This window comes from Hipposideros armiger, unplaced genomic scaffold (genome assembly GCF_001890085.2).
Source record: "Hipposideros armiger isolate ML-2016 unplaced genomic scaffold, ASM189008v1 scaffold_7, whole genome shotgun sequence".
NCBI classification, from domain to species: domain Eukaryota; kingdom Metazoa; phylum Chordata; class Mammalia; order Chiroptera; family Hipposideridae; genus Hipposideros; species Hipposideros armiger.
Genome location: NW_017731357.1, coordinates 6,767,552 through 6,790,983, shown reverse-complemented (window position 1 = coordinate 6,790,983; position 23,432 = coordinate 6,767,552).

The window sequence follows — 23,432 nt, the reverse complement described above, 5'->3', positions numbered from 1 at the left end:
GTAGCCCATGGCAACCCACTGCCACAGGGGCAGCAGCCTATGCCGTCGCCGGCGATTCACGGCAGCCCAGCTCCAGGTCGAGCCATTGTTCAGCATCTTAGCTGTGGAGGGCAGTGTCACTGGCCCTCATATGTGGGATCCGAACCCGGGCCCTCTGGCATCCCAAGCCAGTTCTTAACCATCGCGCCACTCGGCCAGCACTCACAAGCATTCTTAAAGGGCCTGTTACCAGAGCTGGGTCTTGACTTGGTTGGGAAAGCCATTTGGTAGGGCTATAAATAGCAGGTGATTTAATTTCAAGGGAATCTTCTCCCCATAAAGTTTTTTATAGTATTTTATTGAGAAATAATTTCGATCCAGTTACATGCAAAAATCTGAAGTGTACAACTTGATGAATTAAAAAAATGTTTAATTGAAACAAGCACATACTAGCTGGAATAGCTAAAATGCAAAAGAATGATAACACCCAATGTTGGCCAGTGGTAGGGTGACAGGAATTCCCATACATCTCTCATAGGAGTGGAAAATGATACCACCACTTTGGAAAATGGTTTGGCAGTTTCTTATGAAGTTAAACAGATACCTACCACACGACCTAGCCATTCCACCCGTGGGTATTTACCCAAGAGAAACAAACGTATATGTACATGAACATTCGCAGCAGCTTTCTTTGCAAGAGCCCAAAGCTGGAAACAACCCAAACATCCACCAACAGATGAATGGATAAACAAATTGTGGTATATCGTACAGTGGAATACTAAGCAACAAAGGGAAGAAACCCCCTGATACATACACCATGGATGTATCTCGAAATAATCATGCTGCATGAAAGAAGCCATGGAGTACATACTGCATGATTCCATTTATATGAAACTCTAGAAAACACCAACTATTCTACAGTGACAGGAAGCAGATCAGTTGTTGACTGGGGATGGGGCGGACAGAAGCAGGTGAGAAGGATTATAAGGGTACCGGAGGAAACCTTGGGGGGCAATGGATATATTCACGATCTTAATTACAGTGATGATTCCACGGGTGGATGCGTATGTCAAAACAGATCCAATTGTATAATTTAAATATGTGCAGTTTATTGTATGTCAAGGAAAGCCAATAAAGCTGCTTTTTAAAATATATATATGTGTGTGTTTCACCATATGAAAATTATACTTTTTTTTAAATGCTGGAATTCTCCACCACTCTCCCTTCCAAACAAACAAATAAACACATACAATAAATCAGGGACCTGGAATTCCACATATTCTCCCATCTTTGGATTCAAGCAAGAGAAATCCTGCTTTAAGCCCAAGGTAGTGTGACATGAGTGTGGCCACCCCACTACAGCAGTGGCAGGAAGGCAAGTCAAAGTGACCGAGCACAGACCTGCCTTCCAGTGACGTAGGGCCAGCTTTTGCTTGCGTGGTAAAGCCAGGCCGTTATTCCCAAAGTGAACCACGTATAATGCACATATTTCTACCTTTTCCTCTCTCCATTTCTTCCTGTTTCTCTTCCTTCTCGGGTAACTATTCATGGCTGGAGCATGGCAGGAACTCCATACCAGCCACCAAAATACTGCACCGTGACAACTTCATCTCTTAATTACAGTAAACATTTACATAATGCTCAGGCCCAGCCAGTGCAGAAAGATTCGTTAATGCAGAAACATGCCCTTTAACCATCCCATTTTATTACACAAACCCCCCAGGGACCTGAGCAGCCCGAGATTTGCAAAAGATGATGGAGAAATTGGCTGAGATATTAAGCCTCTTTCCAGGTACAATTAAAAGCAGTTTGGAGAACCTCCTGCTCTCACAGATATATATTTTTTTTCATTCTGAATTCACAATATATGGATTCCAGGTACTTAGCTGCCATCAGAATTTTCTAACATTTGCTGGAAATGGGGTTTTGTTTTAACTCTCATATTCCCCTCTTTGCTTCTGAATTGACAAGCCTGCAGGTTTTGCTAAGAGGTCTAATATTTCCACGGCCGCCCAAACACAAGGCCAGTTGGAAATAAACCCAGCAGCAAAGACCCCCTTGAACACTATGAACATTCTTGCTTCAAGCCTTTGATTCTTTAAAACAGACCCTCTCTAGAGAGACCAACTTTAATCACATTTCCTCGAGCAAAACCCAGATGGCCTGGGGAGGGACAGCCCAGGCAGGCTCACAGTGTGGGTGAGGAGAGGCTGGAGTGCCGTGGCAGGCTCCCCACTTTCCAGAGCATTCAGACCAGTAGACAAGGAAAGTTGCTGTCCACTCGGGGTAGGGGGAGGAAAATCAGTGGGCTTTGGGAAAAGTCAAACCTGAGTGTCCTCCCAGCCTTTCCTGCTTCTTCTCTATTCCCAGCCTCTTCCTGGCTGTGTGATCTTGGAAAAGTGACTCTGTGCTTCAGTTCTGCCATCTTTAAAGCAGGGGTAATGGTCCCACCTTTGCCAGGATGTTGTGCGGTTTTGGTGAGGGAGCTTTGTACAGAGCCTCCAGCCAGGGCCAGCAGGTCATTGCCACGCACGCCTTACTCAGTGGCTACTGACAGGTACCGTTATCATTTTCTTCCTAGCACTAGTATTACCGCCATAGTTCTCAAACCTTAAGCAGCCAGAAGGATCCCTCAGGTCACCTTCCTAGCATTAAAATGGGACTCAAGTGCTCTTGTAGCCCCTTTTCTCCCCCTTATGACTCAAAACATGAGGCCTACACCAAATCAGCTTGTGCAGGCCATCTCTGGGGTTCCCACCCAGATTGGCAAGAAGGGCACCTGGGTTAGGGCTGGGGGTGGAAGGGGCAGCTTTGACCAGTGAGCAGCCAGGGGGTGGGCATGGCTACCCTATAGCAGAGTAGCCAGATGGGAGGGGCTGGGGTTGGCAGGCTGAGGACAAGATCAGCCAGGAACCTAAAGACAAGTTCGAGATCCAGGAACAGGAGACCCAAGGCCAACCCTTGGGAGAGGCAGGAACCCTGGTGTGGGCCCTGCCTCATGTGCAGACACATGCAATAGCAAATGCCCTACCCAAAGACAACTCTCAGTTATGTCATTTATTTCACAGGCATTTATAAAGCACTTTGTCTGTGTTGGGCACTTTACAGCCATTACTTCATTGAATTTCATAGCTAACTACCCTGTGCGACAGATACTGATAAGTTCCCTATTTTACAAATGAAGCAACGGAGGCTCAGAGAGATTTATTAGCTTGTCCAAGGTCACACAGCTAGTAGGTAGCAGAGTCGGAATTCAAATCCAGGAAGTGGGGCTGCAGACACCACAGTCTTAACCACTGCAGATAATACGTGCTGCGGGGTTCACAAAGGTAGGGATCTAATCAGGCTTGAGCTAGGACTTGAAGAACCAAGTAGGGCAGGTGTGGAGAGGGGAGACAGGCAAAGGGCTTTGCAGGTGGAGGCAAGAATGCGAAAGATGACCTAAGGCAGAAACAAAGGCTCCATGGTTGCTTGGGAAGGACAGGAGGAAAAGAGTTTGTGTCACAGAGTAGGCAATGGAAAGAGAGGGCGCTGTGGATACTTTTGACTACAAGTTACAGAAAGAAAACCTCAATTCAAACTGACTTCAACCAGTGGCTTTAGAACTCTTTGACCACGATCCACAGTAAGAAATGCTCTTTCCATTTTGGCTCTGTAAACGCACACCCATGTGACTAGACCAGCATTTCACAAAGCACCACTGCATGTAATGTACCCTGATATTTTTTATTCTGTTCTTCCTTATTCAAACTCATTTTTTCATTGTTGGTTATGACCCACTCAGTTGATTGCATGGCCCACCAATAGGTTCTGATCCACAGCTGCAAAAAATACTGGCTTAAACACTAAGGGAATTGATTATGTCATTAACAAAGAATACAGAGGTGGGGGCTGGCCGAGTGGCGCGATGGTTAAGAACTGGTTTGGGATGCCAGAGGGCCCCGGTTCGGATCCCACATATGAGGGCCAGTGACACTGCCCTCCACAGCTAAGATGCTGAACGACAGCTCAACCTGGAGCTGGGCTGCCAGGAGTCACCGGCGACGGTGTAGGCTGCAGCCCCTGTGGCACTGGGTTGCCATGGGCTACCGTGTGTAGCCAGCAGCCAGCGTGAGCGGCCAGCAGCCGCAGTGAGCGGCCATCCAGAAGCCAGCGACTGATCTGCCTCGCCCGGGAAGAACACAAGGATGGTGCCAACTTGGGCCAGTGAAGCAACGTCCTCCACAACTAGACTGAAGAACAAAAGGACAGCAACTTCTCTGTTCCCCTTCCCCCAATTCCCCAGCGCTGTTCCCATCCCCCCAATTCCCCAATAAAAATCTTTAAAAAAAAAAAAGAATACAGAGGTGGGGCTGGCTCTGGGTAGGGGACACTCAGCAGCTCAGTGATGTCCACAGGACCTGGGTGCCCCCATCTGCCTACTCAGCTGGGCTCATGTCAGCCTCATGCTAAGACTAGTTTCTCTGGAGCTCGTGAAGTGCTCTAGCCATCCCAGATGACACATCTAGGCAGACACAAGTCAATTGGAAGAAAAAAGACTAGCCTCTGAGTACCTTTTTAAAGAGCAAGTCAGTATTCCCCCAGAAGCCCCCAGTAGACCTCTCCCCATGCCTCATTGGTCAGGACTGAGCCACAAGTCCATTCCTGACCTAATCCTTAGCCAGAGAAATAGATCGACCACCAAGTGAGGTGAGAGGTGTCGGGGAGTATGTCACCATACCCTCTGTAAGCCTCCAAGGGCAGGCCCTAATCATGGATGTCAGCCAAGAAATGCAAATTTGATCCCGTGGGGGTTTCAGCAGAGGTGACAGGGCTAAATATGGCAAAAAAGAGGGATCCAAAATGGCCAGCCAGTGGAGATGAGGCATGCTGGGAAGGGCTGTAAACCAGGAAGGGGCAGAGACCAGCTTCGCCCAGGGGCACCCTGACCAGTCCATGGAGACTGGCTATCCAGGGCAGTCTGGAAAGCTAAGGATGGTGTACAGGAGCTCCAGGTCCCACTCGTACCTCTGGGAAAGACCTACAGGGGACAGCCAGGTGAGCCAATGGAGCCGTGTGTCGGTATGTCAGCCCTGGAGGGAAGGAGCACTGTCCAGAAGAGCCGGGCCTGGAAAAGTGGGTAATAAGAACCAGACTGAGTTTGAAGTGGGGCTCACTCTGCAAGAAGGGACATAGTAGATGGTTTGAGTGGTTCCCCCAGAAGTAGACTTTAAGACAAAGATTCCAGAGCCAGTAAGTAGTTCATGTGTGTTTCAGCTATCTATTACCAGGCAGTGAACCACTCCCATACTTGGCAGCTTAAAATAAATAACAATCATTGATTTACTCACAATTTTACAATTTGACCATCGGCTGGGGGCAGCTCCACTGGGGCTGGAAGACCCATTTCCTAAAGAGCCAGCAAATTGATGCAGGCTATTGTCTGCCAGCTGGGAAATTCATTCTCTCACAGGTCTGGAGGCCAGGAGTCCAAAATCAACGTGTCAGCAGGGTTGGTTACTTCTTGAGGGCTGAGAGGGAGAATCTATTCCAGGCCTCTCTCCTAGCTTCTGGGAGTTGCCAGCAATCCTTGGCATTCGTTGACTTCTGCTGCATCACCCCAATCTCTGCCTCTGCTGTGACATGGCATATCTGTGTGTCTGTCTCTGTGTCTTCATCTCTTTTTCGTGAAACGACTCCTGTCATTGGACTTGGAGCCCACCTAATCCACTATGACCTGATCTTAACTTGATTACATCTGTAATCACCCTATTTCTAAACAAGGTCACATTCATAGGTACTGGGGGTTGGGCTTCAGCATATCTTTGGGGAGAGGGGGACACAATTCAATCCATAACAACACGTACCTCTGGGTAGGGGAAATGACAAAGAATTTGCAGCCATCTTTAATCCACCACATTCTTGGTGATGATAACAGGAAGGGAAATGCGGAAGTGAGCAGGGAAGGGAAAGAAGTCATAAAGTTTATGTTATCAAAGCATTTGTTACTGTGGGCAACTGCGTAGGGCTCAGCCCCACTGGGAACCTCTGGGGGAAGTGTAAAACACGCTTCCGTTTCCCCAACCGAGGGATGAGATGCTGGAGTATTTATCCGCCGATCCCCCCTTGTCAGTGCAGCACTTCCAGCCAGCCCGGTGTCCTGCCACAGGAAGAGCGTGCCACCAGAAAAACTCCCTCAGGCAGAGAGTCATAGGTGTCTGCCGTAAGCAGTCTTCTGAGCACAGAGGCGAGGGTTACAGGCAGGTGGGTGGGGCACCCAAGTGTGTGCTACAAAAAGCAGGTCAAGGCAAGCCAGTGGGAGGAGCAGAGCTGCCCCATGGCAAAAGTCCAACCCCACCCTAAAAGTTTAGCCACTAGTAAAGAGCTGAGGGGTACATGGGACTATGGACCATGTACATATGACAGATGAACCCCAAGGTTTGCCCCTAACCCTTTGAATCAAACCCAGGGGGCCAGCAAAGGCATGGCCTCCTCGCTGGGAGCCACTGGAAGCCAGGTTAGGGAAAGATCTAACCCTGCCACTGGGCAGAGGAGGGGCCCAGGCTGCGACCTCGGCCAGGAGCTGGGGCAGGCCCAATGCTCCAGGCTGAGCCTCAGGGGAGCAGCTTCCAGGCCTGGGGAGCGGGCCCACCACAATCATGCCAGCTGCTGAGACACCTGAAGTGCAGCACACTTCAGATCTATGCGTGTCTGGTCCTCAGTGGTCACCCAAGCAGCTTTCCCTGCCCAGAACAGCAGCTCCTTGACCCAGGACTCGGGGGAAAACTGGGAGGAGAGAGGAGAGAGGAGACGGGAACGTGGACAGAATGGTTTTCCCTCTCTGCTTTTTACCTCCCCTACCAGGTACTCGTGGCCTGCAAAGCTGCCTGCAGAAAACACAGCCATGAGTTTCTCATGAATGATTTTAAATGATTCTTATTCTGTCCATGGGGGGAAATCATGTATTGAAAATCCAGCAAAAGCATAGCCAACTGAGGGCTGCTTTGGATGGCTGCTAAAAAGCAGACAGCGTGGCCACTGGCATTCAAACTGCAAGGGGTCCTGGGAGAGAAACAGGCTCCCCAGGCCAAGGCAGACATGAACCTGAGGTGATACCCTCTGAAAATCAGGCCACTCCGTGCCTCACACACATGGTCCCATTTTATCCTTCCATCCGTTGCTTGCTCATTCATTCATTATGCAACGAATAATCACTAAGTACTTGCTATATGTCACTCGCTGTTCTAGGCCCTAGGAAACTGTTGTGAACAAAACAGATTTTTTTTAATCCCTGTAGTCATGGAGCTTACATTCTTGTGGGAGAGAAAGGTAGAAAACAAACAAGCAAAACATGCAGTGTGTTTTATGGTGAGAAGAGGGGAGGATTAAAATAGGGCAGGAAAAGGAATAGGGAATATAGGTAACCAGGGGTAAGGGGAAGGTTGCAAGTTTCAAAAGCGTGATCAGGGATGTACTTGCTGAGAAGTTGACACTTCACCAAAGACCCTGAGGAGATAAGGGAGAGAGCGCTGTGGATGATGGAAAAAGAACAGGGCAGGGGAACAGCCCGTGCAAAAGCCCTGAGGTAGGAATGGCCCAGTGTATTCCAGGAGCTGCAAAGAGGCTAGGGTGGCTAAAGTGGAGGAAAGGGAGGTAACAGGCCATGAGCTCAAAAAAGCGAGGAAAGTGGACACCAGATCAGGCAGGGCCTTCTTCACATCCTCGTCTTTCACTCAGACAACATAGGAAGGCTCTGGAAGATTCTGTGCCCCAAAGGACAGGAACTGACTCATGTTTTAGGGACCCCTCTGGCTGTTGCTTTCAGAGCAGACAGTAGAGGGATGAAAGCAGAGGGGAGGACACCAGCGAAGAAATTACACATGTAGTGATTCTCCATATTCAGAAGCTGAGAACCACAAAGGTAATAAATATAACTTTAGTAGGAATTATTTCTAACTTCGTCTCCAGCATTCTGCAAAACCCACCTTTTTCATTATTTCTATTTCAAAGATGAAAAACACAGAGAAGTTAAGTATCTTACTCAAGTTATCCAGTTAGTAAGCACTTCGACCAGGAAAATTCTGGTTTAGATTTCCCATGAGGCCTAGCCATATTAAAACCCAAATTTACCTAACTCCCTCTTTCTGCTGTTCCCCTTCTTTTGAGTGAAACAAAAGTGGACAAAAAGCCCTGTTTTGTCCCCTGGTCTTTGGGTTGATGCCTGATTCCTTCTGGGACTTTGCTTCTAGTCTTTTCCTTGGGAGGCAAAGTGGCATGACCCAGGGGTGGGCTGAGTGAGGGTTGTGACAACGCACCCCTGGGCAGGGCAATTTCCAGAAGTACAAACCTAGGCTTTATCTCTTCTTGCCATAGGTACCTTTCCTCTCTGTGGCCCAGACAGCGGTAGCCAGGCCTTGGCGTCCCCAGCCTTTGGGTTTTCGTGGGCAGGGCCACAGTTGAAGTTGCCAGGCATGCAGGAGCCAACCCCCTCCCAGGCTTTTGTTTTCAACAGAAGGCAAAGTGGTGAAAGGATTATATGGGATCAGCCGTTCCCAGAGCCTGTTTTGTATACCACTGGAGGTATACAGACTCGTATTTTTTAATAACTGTGGTTATGTATTTTGATGTACTAGGGAAAAAAGAACTGAAACAGCCAACCCATGACTTCATGAATATTATTGCTCAGGAGGAGGCTAAAGTACTTAGGGTTTCTTTCTTTTTTTTTTTTTAAAGAAAAAAATGATTTAAATACAAAATATTATGTTAATAATAACATAAGTGGTACAAAATACAGCAAATAACATGGAGGAGGTATAGAATAATGCTATGGTGGATTGTCTCAGGTGGGGAGAAAATGAAAGGGAGGGCTTTCTCCCCAGTAATCTAAAAGGTTCTAAAATTTATCCTTTTAATGTAATGGAAGAACAGGCACACTGTAGAACATTAGAAAATACAGACCACCAAAAATGTTACAATAAAAATTTCACACTGTCATCTCCAGATATGACCACCAGTAACACCGAAGTGCACATCTGTCTTGATTTTCTACTTCTGTATAGCAAATTACCACAAATTTAGCAGCTTAAAACACCACCCATTTATTTCCTGCCACTTCTGCAGGACAGAGGTCCAGGCAGACTGGATTCTGCACTCTGGATCTCACAAGGTTAAAGTCATAGTTTCGGCCAGGCTGGGTTTTTATGGAGGGTCAGATGGAACACCCACTTCCAAGCTCATTCAGGTGATTGCCAGAATTCAGGTCCTTGTGGCTGTAAGATGGAGGTCCCCATTCCCTTACTGGCCGTTCTCTGGGTGGTGCACATCTTCACGCCAGGAACAGCACACCTAACCTTCTCATGCTTCGAATCTCTCTGACTTCTCCTTCTGCTTTCCTCTCTTGCCACCAACCAGAGAAAACACTCTGCTTTTAAAGGGCTCGTGTGATTAGATTAGGTCCACCACAAAAATCCCTACTTTAAGGTTCATGGGACCATATCACATGACAGTTAGAGGAGTAAAATTGTCATCCCATTCACAAGTTCCAGCATGAGAGTGTGGAATCTTAAGGGGCCATATGATTAGAATTCTGCCTACCACAATATCTTTCTGGATCTTTCTCTGTACATATATATTTATAAATACATATTTATGTTGTAGATATAATAAACAACCTACTTTTTCTGATCAAGGATATCCACCTTTCCATTTCAGTAAATATTCATCTCACTGAATACCCAGAGCATATTCAGATTTCCTCGGTGAACCCGGAAATGTCTTTACAAACCAGTATCCAGTCTAGGCCCAACAGTGCATCTGATTATATCACTTAAGTCCTTTTCTGGCTAACCAAGTCGTTTTTTGTTTTTTTTTTAATCCTGATGTATTGAAAAGAGCAGAATAGTTGTTCAGCAAAAATGTCCTATCTTCTGGATTTATCAGGTGGCTTCTTTGTGACGTCATTTAGCTTGTTTCTCTAGCCCCTGTATTTTCTCTAAATTGGAAGTTATACACTGGAGTGGTGGCACATGTTTAACACCTGGATCTCCAGGGGGAAAGCTCTGATTTGGGGTGTTGGCTAATTTCTGTGGTGTAAATTCTTCCACCCTGGCCGATTTCAGGCTACCAGTGTGATATCCCTGAATTCAGAGTTGGAAAGAGATGCACACTACCTGCCAACTGAAACCAGGACAAACCAGTTCCAGCACACACTGCCTGATGGATGGAATCAGGCTTTGCGAGGGAAAGAGGTGGAGGAAGCTATAAGGAGAAAGACTTGATGAGCCTCCCCACTCTCACCCCCAAAAGACTGTGGAGGAGACAGGATGATATATGCCCCAGAAGTGGAAGCGACTGGCACCCTTTTGCTTCCAAGAGGAGTGGCCAAGGTGACGCGAGCCATGCAAGCTGTGGTCTCAGGGGCCATGGCGAAAATGCCCAACATGGAGCCCAGCCAGGAAGCAAGCATGGTAGCTAAATCCCGCAGCGCCCTGGCTCCTCGGGTGAGTCACCTCCACTGACTCCCAGAACTCCCCAACAGGACCGAGCCTCAGCTGCTCACAGTAATAACTTGCTTGATAACCATGTCTTTATTGGCTTCCTTTCCTTCCTTCCCCTGGCCCATCTGTGCACTCCTCTACTGGGGCTTCCTGGGGCCACCCCCCAATAAAGGACTGGCCCTCAGATCTTTGTGTCAGGCCTCCTTCCGGGACCCAGGCAGAGACAGAAGGCCGCAGGGGATTGCCATCAGTGTGAGGGTCTTTCAAGGTTTTACATTTTTTAACAAAGGGATGTATTCATTTATTATTAATGCAATTAAAAACCAATGTTAAATAGTAAATTTTTAAGAGGGGAAACTATAGCTAGGAGACCCAGAAGACTTACTGAAAGAGACCACAGCCTATCTCCCTATCTCCTTGCCCTGAGAACCCACTGTCCCCCTGCCCCCCATACCTCTCTCCACATACCCCAAGACATGACAACAATGGCAGGTGATCATTTTAAGAGGAGCTGACATTTGTTGAGCAGATACTATGCAGAATTCTTTGTGTAGATTATCTATTTTACATACTCAGAGAACACGTACTTATCTCCCCTTTCTCCCAAGCTCCCTTTAATATGATCCTGAAGGAACAAAAAGTGTATAAACCCGCAATAAGGAAGGGGGGGCAGGTGTCAGCAGATGAGGGATTTCAACACATTTCTGGAAGACAGAGAGCAGAAGGAAGGGTGGTGACAGGTGACGCAGAGCAGAGTGAACCACAGCTGGAATCTTCCCTGTAGGGGAGGCTTGGGGAAGAGGATCCCGCCCCCCCCCCTCCAGCCAGGATGAGGCTGAGGGGAAGGAAGGTCCCTTAGGGCAGGAGTGGGAAATGTGGCTGGAAATGGGATTGACCGAGGACCTGCAGCCAGACTTGCTGGCCCCCCTCCACCATCCCCACTGCTGGGGGTAGGAGGGCTAGGAGCAAACGTCTTGGTTTCTTAGAGTTGACACTGAATTTCCTGCCTACTTCCCCACAACCACATCAACAAAAGTGGAAAAGACCCTTTTTTAAAGAAATGGAACACATTTTCTGAGGCGACCTGGAGCAGCTTGTGTGTATATTAGTGCCTTGGAATAAAATCCCCCATGATCCATCATTTGGAAGACCCCAGCTCCCCCACCTGCTCCCCTAAAATGGAACATGACCACCACCAATCCCCACCCGTGCACACAACATTTATGGTCCAAGCAGAAAGAGAAGCCCTCCATGGTTGTTCATCTAAAGGAAGCCTGCAACATCCAAGAGAAAGAAAAAGAGCAACAGGAAAACTGATCCTGGAGGAAACAGAGATAATTTAGTAAACAGAGGAGAACGTAAAGGAAGAGGGGGCGGTGGCAACTTTACATGGTACCCTCAGAAAGATGCAAGAAGTTATTGCATCCGTAAAGCAAGAAGGGGTCACTGACAATTAGAGAAAGTCAGAACACTTGGAAATTTAAAATATGGGGACAGAGTGAAAGAAATCAACTGAAGATCTGAAAAAAAAATCGAGAGATTCTTCCAGAACATAGAGCATAAAGAAAGACACAGAAAACATAAGAGAAAAGATAAGAGACATGTAGGTCCAACAGGTGAGGAATAACAGGATTTTCAGAAAGAAAGACTAGCGAGAAGGCAGAGGGAAAGAGCCTGCAAACCATCCCAACCCCTTTGGCTTAGGACCGCGCTGGAAGAGGCAGCCTCTGTGAGGCTGTGTGGGACCCCGCACTTTGTAAGCAGGCTGCTTTATGTTTTGTGTATTCTGTGTCTTCCCTTAGTCTTTAGAGGTCTCAACAGAGCCAAGAGGAGCCAAGTGGCAGTAGAGCGTGCCCATGCAGAGTATTCACGGGTAAAATGGAGAGGGGGCAACCCTGGGGACTAGTGTAGTGGTATCAGTGGACCTCAAATGACAGTCTTCCAAGGGAAGGAGGCTCTCTCGGGAGCACAAGGTCAGAGCTGCTCACTTCTCAACCCACTAAGAGATTGTCTCTCCAGAGCTAGATCCTAGAGGCCCCAGGTTTTGTTTGAAAAAGGCATAAGGTTTTCTCTTACAGTTTATCTTATATATGGAGAAGTCCATTTGTCAGACATGTATTCTATCCAGAGGGCAGTACTAAGGTCAATAGGTGGGCCTGATGGGAGCTGACTGAGGAGGAAGTTATAAAAGACTTCTCAATAGATGTTTTTGATACTGAAATGGGATGCTTGACAAAGGAGTGAACCCTCTGTCACTGGAGGTATTTAAGCAGAATCCAGACAAATGTGTCAGGAAAACTGTAAAAGGAAGTGAAACCAAAGAACAAGTAAATTCATAGAGATATGGTGATGGAAGGAGAACTGACTCCGGATGGTGAACACACAATGTGATACACAATGTGATATATAGATGATGTATTACACAATTGCACACCTGAAACCTATGTAACTTTACTAACCATTGTCACCCCAATAAATTTAATTAAAAATAAAAACAAAAAAAAAATTTCATAGAGATAGAAAGTAAAATAAAGGTCACGAGGGACTGGGCTGAGAGGGGAATGAGGAGTTAGTGTTTAATGGGTACAGTTTCTGTTTGAGAAGATGAAAAATATCTGGAAATAGTGGTGATGGCAACACACATTGTCAGTGTGCTTAGTGTCACTGAATTGCATGCTTAAAAATGGTTTAAATGGGGCCAGCCGAGTGGCGCACTGGTTAAGAGCTGGCTTGGGACGCCAGCTCTGAGCAGCAGGGCCCCGGTTCGGATCCCACATGAGGGCCAGTGACGCTGCGCCCTCTACAGCTAAGATGGTGAACAACAGCTCGACCTGGAGCTGGGCTGCCGTGAGTCACCAGAGACAGCGTAGGCTGCAGCCCCTGCCATAAGCTACCGTGAGTGGCCAGCAGCCAGCGTGAACGGCCGGCAGCCGGTGTGAGCTGCCAAGAGCCGCCATGAGCGGCCGTCCAGTGGCCGGCGACCGATCTGCCTCACCCAGGAAGAGCACAAAGATAATACCAACATGGGCTGGTGAAGCAACGTCCTCCACAACTAGACTGAAGAACAAAAGGACAGCAACTTGTCTGTTCCCCTTTCCCCCGATTCCCCAGCACTGTTCCCCTCTCCCAATTCCCCAATAAAAAAATCTTTTAAAAAAACATGGTTTAAATGGTAAACTTTTTGTTATGTGTATTTCACCACAATTTATACAATCAAAAAAACAAAAACAAAAAGGGAATTGGAACCCACACACACTGCTAGTGGGATATAAAATGGTGCAACCACTGTGGAGAAGAATCTGGCAGTTTCTCAATAAAATTACACATATAGTTATCATATGACCCAGCAATTCCACTCCTAGGTATATACGCAATAGAAATGAAAACATTTGTCCACAAATGTTCATAGCAGCATAATTCATAGCAGCCAAAAGATCAGCCCAAATGTCCACCAACAGATGAATGGATAGACAAAATGCGATGTATCCACACAGTGAAATATTATTTGGGCAATAAAAAGGAATGATGTACTGACACAGGCTACAACATGGATGAACCTTGGAAACATTATGCTAAATGAAAGGAGCTGGACACAAAAGAACACATATTGCATGATTCCGTTTATATGAAATGTCCACAATAGGCAAATCTATAGAAACAGAAAGCTGTTTAGTGGTTGACATGGGCTAGGGGTGGTTGGAGGGAAATGGCTAGTGACTGCTAATGAGTATGGGGTTTCTTTGGGGGTCATATAAAGTGGTGATGGTTGCATTTCTCTGTGAAAGTACTAAAACCCATTGAATTGTATGGTATATGAAGTATATCTCAATAAAGCTGTATATGGTTGGTTTTTTTAAGGGAATAGAAGCTTCCCACGAGATAAGACCTGGCGCCAGATGACCTCTTTCCATTTCAAGGCTTGGAGACTTTTCAACACCTCCTTCCTCAAGGTTCAGCCCCAGAAGCCTTTCTCAGCCACCCCCAGACGTGCTCTCCCATAGTGGTGCCTGCTCCTGGCTGAGTCAGAAGCTTCGGGCAGCGCAGAGACGGCACCCCCTGCATCACACTGTCAGTCTGGCCCCCTGGGTTGGTTTGTTTTTCCAGGGCATAAACGTATTTTATGGAGAAATAAAATGCACAATAATAAAAAGGGGGAGGGGAGTGTTTCCACAGGCTCACATTTTATCCAAAGGGGCGGTGATTTGGCATCCTTGGCTCGGATATGAAATTATTACACAAGAATTGACTCTCGGTGTCGCCGATGCTCCCTGGGATGATTGCTTCTATAACTTATGGAGACAGCTGAGCGTTTGTATTCAAGTGATCACATAAATTAATATCCATATGTGGAAATGGTGTGCTGGGAACAGGCCTGGTTTAAGAATGCATTCCTTGTAATGATCCTTGCACCTGAAGAAAAATGCCCATTGTGGGCTCTGAGTGCAGGTCTGGAATGCTCTAGTCATGGTTCATAAGGGTTTGAAGTAAAATACAGCACGCAGAACGTTCCCCCTTTAAAGTGGCGAAAAACTATATGCTGTGTTCAGCCGTGATATCATCAGAGGGAATGAAGGGAGTTGTTTTTTTTTTAATTTGTAAAATAAATAAATCAAAACGCATGTGCCTTAAAATGTAATGTTTTGCTCCTAAGGGATGGGTTTAGCCCAAAGTTCTAGCTATACATGTGGCAGTAAAGGCCTCCCAGCTTTCGTGCTTGCCAAGAGCTTTTATTTTGATACGTGACAGGAGACAAAATTATTCCTTTCTCCTTATGAGACTGCCAACATCATGCCAAAGGCTTGACTGGGGTGGCGGCAGCATCAGCAGGGCTTTGTGTGGGCAGGGGATCGGGAAGCAGACAACCCAGACCCTGCCCTCAGATCGCAGAGCACGGAACTGAGGCTACAAGCCACAAACTGGCAAGGCTGCCCGCGCCCCCCACTGGGCCCAGGGAGTCAGGGGGGCTTGATGCCCCGCACAAGTTAGGTGCTCAGAAACATTTGCTGAATGAAAATACAGAGGAAAAGGAGCAGAGGCACGAAAAACTACTTCCATCTTCGCTCGCTCACTCACTCAGTAAATGTTTCTTGAGCTCTCATTGTGTGTTGGCAAAGCCCTAAACATCTGAGGCGAGATGTAGAGGAGTCCGCCAGCAGAGCCTCTTACGTGGCACACATTTAATTCCATTCAATTCATTCGGGGGCTTTTCAACACTGGGTAGATTTATAACCTTTTCAGGTGATGGATGATAAAAGTGTGCTCAATAGAAAAGGATAGATATGGGCGGCCCCTGCAGATTCGGCCACTTCCTCCCATCCTTCTCATCACAGGTCTTCCTCTGTCTGAGTGGCAGCCAATCAGCCTCACACAGGACTTGCTGAATTTAAAAATAAAATGTTTGAAGGCTTCTTTTCTATATTAAGAGCTGAACAAACATGGGATAGTACAACTCCTTCATTCCTATCCACACGCACGCCCTCACACCCCTTGGCTCTCCTATATCCACTTCCACCCCCCATCTCACAAAGTCTCATTTTGCCTTTACAAGGAGGACAGTAGATTTCCAAGAAACCTCGAGAGAGACTCTTTTAAGGTTTCAATGGCACGGACTTATCCCTCAGCAGCAGTGACGTGCTGGTAACTACAACAGCTGATTATCGGGGGGGGGGGGAATGCCTGTTTGCAGCATTTGCCGATTTCTGTGGTGTAAGTCCTCCCACCATGGCCAATTTCAAGCTACCACCTTGACATCACTGACTGCAGAGTGGGAAGAGATGTATGTCATCGGTTCTCATTGGCTGGTGAAGAGCGGTTCTAGCAGCCACCTTTAGAAGCAATCCTGGAATGAAAGCATGGGGGAAAAGCAAAGGGGATACTCCACATCCGGGAGTATCTTCATCAGCTGCCAGAGGGACCAGTCTTTTTCCCTTGCACCATATTGACTTTGAGCTACGGGAATGCACGGGGCCACCTTGTCCCCACACCCCCGAATCTGTTCCCATGAGAAGCAGTGAAAAGAACCTGGAAATATTCCAGCAAAACCTCAGCTATCCCCCCTAATCTAGAGAAGCTTCCTGGCTTCTCTCTCTTGTGGCTTGCCAAGGACTCAAACCGTAGACACCTGAGAGAAAAGATTCCACACTCCAGAGCTTAATTGTGATTTCTTTTAAAAGGTTATGCCTTCCCACAGTCCAATATTTCATAATAAGAAAATGGGAATCAAAATTCTTCCCCACTAAGGATGAACAGTGGAATGAGAGATGGAGAAATCACTGAAGGAGAAAAATTGATTTACAATATCCACAGCAGAGTCAGTGTCCTTCCCTGCACCTGGGTGAGTTCTCCACTTCTGCCAGAGATTGGATTTTTTCAGAGCACTGTGCAGTTTTACTATGAAGCCATAAAATGCACATGGCAGGCTGTGATACCAGTTTCCAGCTCCTCCTCACTGAGGACCCACTTCTAGTCCCTACCCAGTTCTACTTCCTTCTAGGTCTTCTTGGGTGGTCCTAAGCAGGTCAGTTGAACTCCTCTGGCTTCAGACCTCTGTAGCTGGGCCCCCAGTCTTCGCTTATGCACTGTATGCACTGCAGTAAACTGTATCATTGCTCAGCAAATATTCATTCCCTCCTCCTCACTCCAGCCCCTCCATGCACCTCCTCCATGGAGGAGTACACGTCCCAGCCCCACTAATGTTGGCCTCAGCCATGTGACTCGCTTTGCTCAATGGAATATAAGTAAATGTGATACAGAGGTTTTACATGTGCTTGCTTGGTTTGGCCTGGCCTCCTACTCTCCTGCCACTGCCCTAAGAACATGCCTCTAGGCAGCTGCTGCTGCTTCAACCTAGGACCCTGGAATGAGAGATGCCTGGAGCCGACCTAAATCCAACCCTTAGTCTGGAGCAGAGAAGCCACAACCAGCCGTGGGTGAGAAATAAGTGTTTGTGGTGAGCCACTGGGATTTGGGGTCGTTTGTTATGCAGCTGGGTTACAGCGATAGTTATTACATCCACTCCAGGTTATGTTTCAATAGAGAGCCTTTATCAACTTGTTTCTACAGAAGACTTGGCTTCCCACCAATATGGTGTCAAAGACCTTCTTGCAAATCAACTTCCAAGTATTCTAGTACCGAAAGGATGCATGTATACTTCTGGCCACTCGTGATTCAACACACATATGACTTCCTGAATTTGCTATTCTTTTTCTCCCACAATGAATCATTTGCAAAGTGCCAGCTGTATACCAGACACTGTGTCAGGTACTGGAACCCGTAATCAAGAAGGCTACAGTTACACTTGGGAAGGCACTTACATAAAAAGGTTAACATTTAAAAGCCCAAGTGAATGATACAGATAAAGAGTACTGGGAATTCAAGAGGGAAAGAATGATCAGTTTGAGGATTGGAGTGAGGAGTGGTGGGAAGGAAGAAACTGGGGTCAATCTTAAAGGAAGAGTATTTCTCAGATGCAGGCTGGGACCCAACCTTCCAGGCAGGCAACAATGAGTTCAAGTGTGCTCATAGAAGGTGTGAGGGACAGTGCCCAGAACAGACCAGTTAGAGAGAATGGCAAACTGAGTCAGTTCACCGAGGCTTTCAAGGTCAAAAGACAGGGTTGTCATTCTACCTGATGTGAAGGCTTACTGTTGTATAACAACAGTAATCAGGACAGTGTGATACTACTGATAGAAGGACAGATGCATACATCAATGGGAAAGAATACAGAACTCAAAAATAGCACCATACTTTTATTGTGCAAAAGTTGTCTTTATTCTTATGTCGAAACAGCATTTTGTCCTTGTCATTTTCTATTAAGTCCACCTTACCTTCTTGTAGATGTTATAGATATGCTTCTATTTTCTTCTAGTTTTTTTTTATTTTATATTATTTTTTGCTTTGTTTCTATATTTAACTCTAACCCATCCAGAATTTGAGGGGTAGAGTAGGGCAGGATCTGGTGTGAGATACAAATCTAAGCTAGTTCTTCTCTACATCAATAAATTGTACTAATTACATTTATTAAATAATTATTCCTTTAGCTGTTATTTGATTATTTTGGTTTGTCATGGATTAAGTTCTCATAGTGTTTAATTTTTTTTAAGATTTAATTGGGGGATTGCAGGAGGGAACAGCATTGGGGAATCGGGGAAGGGGAACAGACAAGTTGCTATCCTTTGATTCTTCAGTCTAGTTGTGGAGGACATTGCTTCACTGGCCCATGTTGGTATCGTGATCATTGCGCTCTTCCCGGCTGAGGCAGATGGGTCACCCGTCATTGGACAGCCTCTCATGGCAGCTCACGCCACCAGCTGCTCATGCTGGCTGCTGGCCACTCACGGTAGCTTTACGGCAACCCACTGCAGCAGGGACTGCAGCCTATGCCGTCACTGGCGACTCACAGCAGCCCAGCTCCAGGTCGAGCTGTTGTTCACCATCTTAGCTGTAGAGGGCAGTGTCACTATCCCATGTGGGATCCAAACCGGTGGCCCTGCTGCTCAGAGCTCACGCTCCGAAGCGAACTCTTAACCAACAAGCCACTCGGCCAGCCCTCTCATAGTGTTTTAAATCTTCTTCTAGAATATTTTCTATTTAGTTGATCAGTTCTTTGGTTTAGAGACAATTACATAGGATGTTGGTTACCACAAAAGTATAGTCACCGCTTGACATTTGTAAGAAATTTTTAAAAAGATTCAGGATTCTATTTAGTGGGTAAGAACTTCAGAATTTTCAAGCATAACAAAGCAGTCTTCCTATATTTTGGGTTAATTGGGGGGTAGTGTGTGTGTGAAATTTAGAAGGTGGAGCAGACCTGGAAGTCAGGAGACTGATGGCAGTCTGAAATAATAAGGCCTAAACATGGGGAAAGGCAACAGAAAAAGACACAAAGCTACATTTATAAAACTAGAATGTTAGTTATAAAAATCTTGTAAAGCATGCAGTCACAAATATTCATTCTACAAATGAGGAAACGGAGGCCCTGAGAGGTGAAGTCACTTTCCGAGGACCACACAGTGAGTTAAAGCAGAGCTGGGAAGAGAGCCCAGCTGTCAGTTAAGACTGCTACAAGTAACAGAAATCCTGACAAACAGTGAGTGGCTTGAGTAAGGTGTTTATTTTTCAGTTGTAACAAGAAGTCCAAAGGAACATACAGAATCTAGGGCTTGTACATCTGTTCAAGTTATCAAGGACCCAGACCCTTTCTATCTTCCTGCTCTGCTGTCCACTGCATGTGGTTTTCATCCTCATGGTCCCAAGATGGCTGCTGCACCTCTAGGCACAGCACCCATGTTCCAGGCAGGAAAAAGACAGAAAGATTAAAAGTCTTCTCTGCTCAAGGCTTTGCCCTATTTAGAAGTCACATGGTCACTGCCAGCTCTAAAGGAGCCTGGCAATTTGAGAATTTCACTATCTAGACTCTATGGTAGAGAATGAGAAAGTGGAAGGGAGTTGGAATTGGGTGTGAGTTAGACTAACTAGAGTATTTGCCTGATACCAGGTCTCTTATCTCCTGGTCCAGGGCTCTTGGTATTTTTACACAGTGACAGGGCTGGATGCATGGGATAAGGAGGAAAGGAGGCCACACACGTTGATCCAGGCCAGAGCCAGAGAAGATGGCTACTTCTTTCTCAGATATTGATAAGGCTTGTGAAAAGACTTGGGGCTAAGAACTGCTCAAAAGAAGGGAGACAAAGTATCAATCTCTGGTAGACAAGGGGAAGAAAGCAATATACAGTAACACCATGGTTGGAGAGCATAATTCGTTCAGGAAACAAACTACTTGTATTGCAAGACATCACTCGTTTTCCACGTTACAATGTATTAGAAATGTTTGCTCATCTTGCGGAACACTCGCAAACCAAGTTACTCGCAATCTAAGGTTTTACTGTTCTTCATGCCACAGCAAACTAACAATTAGGCACTTACTACTGCCTGCTAAGCACTGTTTCCAGACCCAGGCCTGGAAAGTATCTTTTTTTTAATTGGGGAATTGGAGGATGGGTACAGCGCTGGGGAATTGGGGGAAGGGGAACAGACAAGTTGCTGTCATTTTGTTCTTCAGTCTAGTTGTGGAAGACGTTGCTTCACTGGCCTAAGTTGGCACCGTCATTGCGCTCTTCCCCGGCAAGGCAGATCAGTTGCCAGCTTCTGGATGGCGCTCACGCTGGCTGTTGGCTACACACAGTAGCCCATGGCAACCCACTGCAGCAGGGGCTGCAGCCTACGCCATCTCTGGCAACTCACGGCAGCCCCGCTCCAGGTTGAGCTGGTGTTCACCATCTTAGCTGTAGAGGGCAGTGTCACTGGCCCTCATATGTGGGATCCGAACCGGGGCCCTCTGGCGTCCCAAGCCAGCTCTTAACCAACGCGCCACTCGGCCGGCCCTGGAAAATGTCTTTAAAGTAGAATATAGAAGATCAGATTAAGGGAATGGATGGGTCTCAAGAAAATGTCCTTGGAATGAGGGCAAGAAAACAAAGCAGAAAACCAAAAGAAAGGAAGTTAACGTTGGGAGGATAGCTTAGGAGAAGTTTGAGAGCAAAGTGTGAAATCCTGGACAGGCTCCGCCAGAAATGGAGGACAGCTTAGGAGAGGGTTTGAGAGCAAAGCGTGAAATCCTGGACAGGCTCCACCAGAAATGAAAGCAAACACTCACCCCTGGCACCAACTAGGATGAAGATGTCCCAGCACACTAGGTTCACTCCTGGGTGGGTCCTGTGGAAAGATGTACGAGGCCAGATAAAGAAAACTAACATAATGACAAAGCTCCCTGGGCCAAGCACTGTGTGGTGGAAAGAGAGGTGTGAGTTCCCATCCTGCTTTTCATACCTACTAGATTTATCTTTTCTCAACCTGAATGGGGGGTAGTGACTTCTATGTTGGTAAATCAAGACTCTCTCAACTGCAAGTGACAGAAAACCTAGGTTAAAGTGACTTAAGCAAAGAAAGGGAATTTATTGGCACACATAACTGAAATATCCTGGGGCAGGGCTGGCTTCAGTTTCAATGGAACCCAGGGGCTCAAACAATGGAGACTATCGCCTGGCTCTGCTCTTTGTTGGTTCCATTCTCAGGCTGCCAGCCAGCCCAGGTTTACAGCCTATCTTTTTGCTAACCCCAGAAAGTGGGATTCTCTTTTCCATTAGAAACAGCAAGTTCTGAAATCGTCTCTCTGGGACCCATTCTGATCACACACCCACCTCTGAACCAATCACCATGGCCAAAGTAGGGTGAGGGGACAGGTTCAAATGTTCCGTTCATCCCACTTCTGCAGTCAGGAGATAAATCAGTCCCCTCTTATAAAGCAACCAGACTGAGCATCTGAGGGGAGCGGTTCCCCCAAACATTCTGAATCTAGACGGGGGACCAAAAGTTGGATAGGCAAAGCCACAACTGTCTACCACACTGGTCTGAGGAGCTGCCCAAAAAAGCCATAAACACCAAAACCTCCCAATCAATCAAAAACTGCCTTTTCCCTGTATCCAGTCTTGAGGATTAGAACGCAGCTTCTCCCAGCCTTGTCAAAAAGATTGCCAGAATGTCGAGCTGAAAAGGCTCTTTAAAATCATCTCCCTCCACACCAGGGTGCAGAGAGGGGAAGAGATCAGCGGGAGAAGGGAACTAGAAAAGACCTACCAAAATGCAGCTCAGCCTTCTTTCACTCCCTCCTAAAGGTTCTCTGGGACTGTTGTATAAAGGTCTAAAGGAACCCTGGAGAATGTCACTAGAAATGGGAACAGGTCTGGCCAGCCTACTGTGATAGTTCAATGAAAAATTTCATTGGGGGGAAAAAAATCCTCTTGGACTAAAGGAGGCCAAGCTGCATAAAGGGCTAGGATGTCCTTGACCCTCAGGCCTGGATCAGGGACAGTGTGGCTAGGGACAGCGGCGGGAGGAGGGGCGGGAGGGCATTTTTCCATGACAGGCTGATTTGGGCAGTGGAAAGCTGGTCCAGGGCTGAAGGACCCCTTAGGGACCTCAAGTAACAGACACCCAAAATTAACAAAAAAAGTTGACTGAAAGAGTTCCAAGAAACCACACGCCTTTCTGATTTCAATAGCCAGGTGTCTTATCAGCAGAACCTCAAAGGCCTACTACTATGACCTGCTCCCCACCGTGAGATATGCTTCCCCTGGCTCCCCAAGGAGGACAGGTGTCCCCTTCATGTTGTCACCAAAAGGGAAAATATGGCCCCCTCACCTGGGTTCCCTTTGATCTTTCCCTTCCCTGTCAACATCCAGGCTTGGCAGTACCATTTCTCAGAAACTTGGGGACACACTTAGTAAGTTTATCTGGGCAGTATAGCCAGGTCAGGGAGGAAAGTTTTCAGAGGGATATGTTGCAATGCTCTTTATGACAGGCTGCCTTTTTCTCTCCTTATCTTTTTTTACAGGACTCAAGTGGGAACACCAAATGGCCTCAGACCCTAAGGAATTTGAAAGGATTATCATGATTACTTACGCAAGGGTTTTTCTGAAACTCCCAGCCAAGCAGGAGAGAGAAACTTCTAAAGTTATACCCTTTCAGGGACTGGTTAGATAAGTGTGGGGCCTTAGCAAACAGACAAACCAGGAACAACATTTCTCCCATTAACTCTTTCAAGGCCTAGAAAACACACTGGAGGCCTTCCGATGTCCTTCCAGGCTCTGGTACTCTATAATGTACCAAGACAAGCCCTTGTTCCTTACATAAAAGTTCAAGAACCAATCCTTTCTTCATCTCTTTTTACTCCTCCCAGGTCCCCCAAAGCACTACAGTTCCAGGTATACCAGGCACCTTATTCTTCCAGGTGGAAACCTGGATTTCTTGGGAGGTTATCAGGGAGCTCTGTATTGGGTCCCAGGGGCACCCAGCCTTGCCTTACTCCCTTCTCAGCTGCTACCGAGCTGGGCAGAGACTGAAGAGGCCTCATATCTGGTGGCCATGAGAGGCCTCCCACCTACTAGTCACCCTGGTAGCAGAACCAGATGGAAGGCTTGA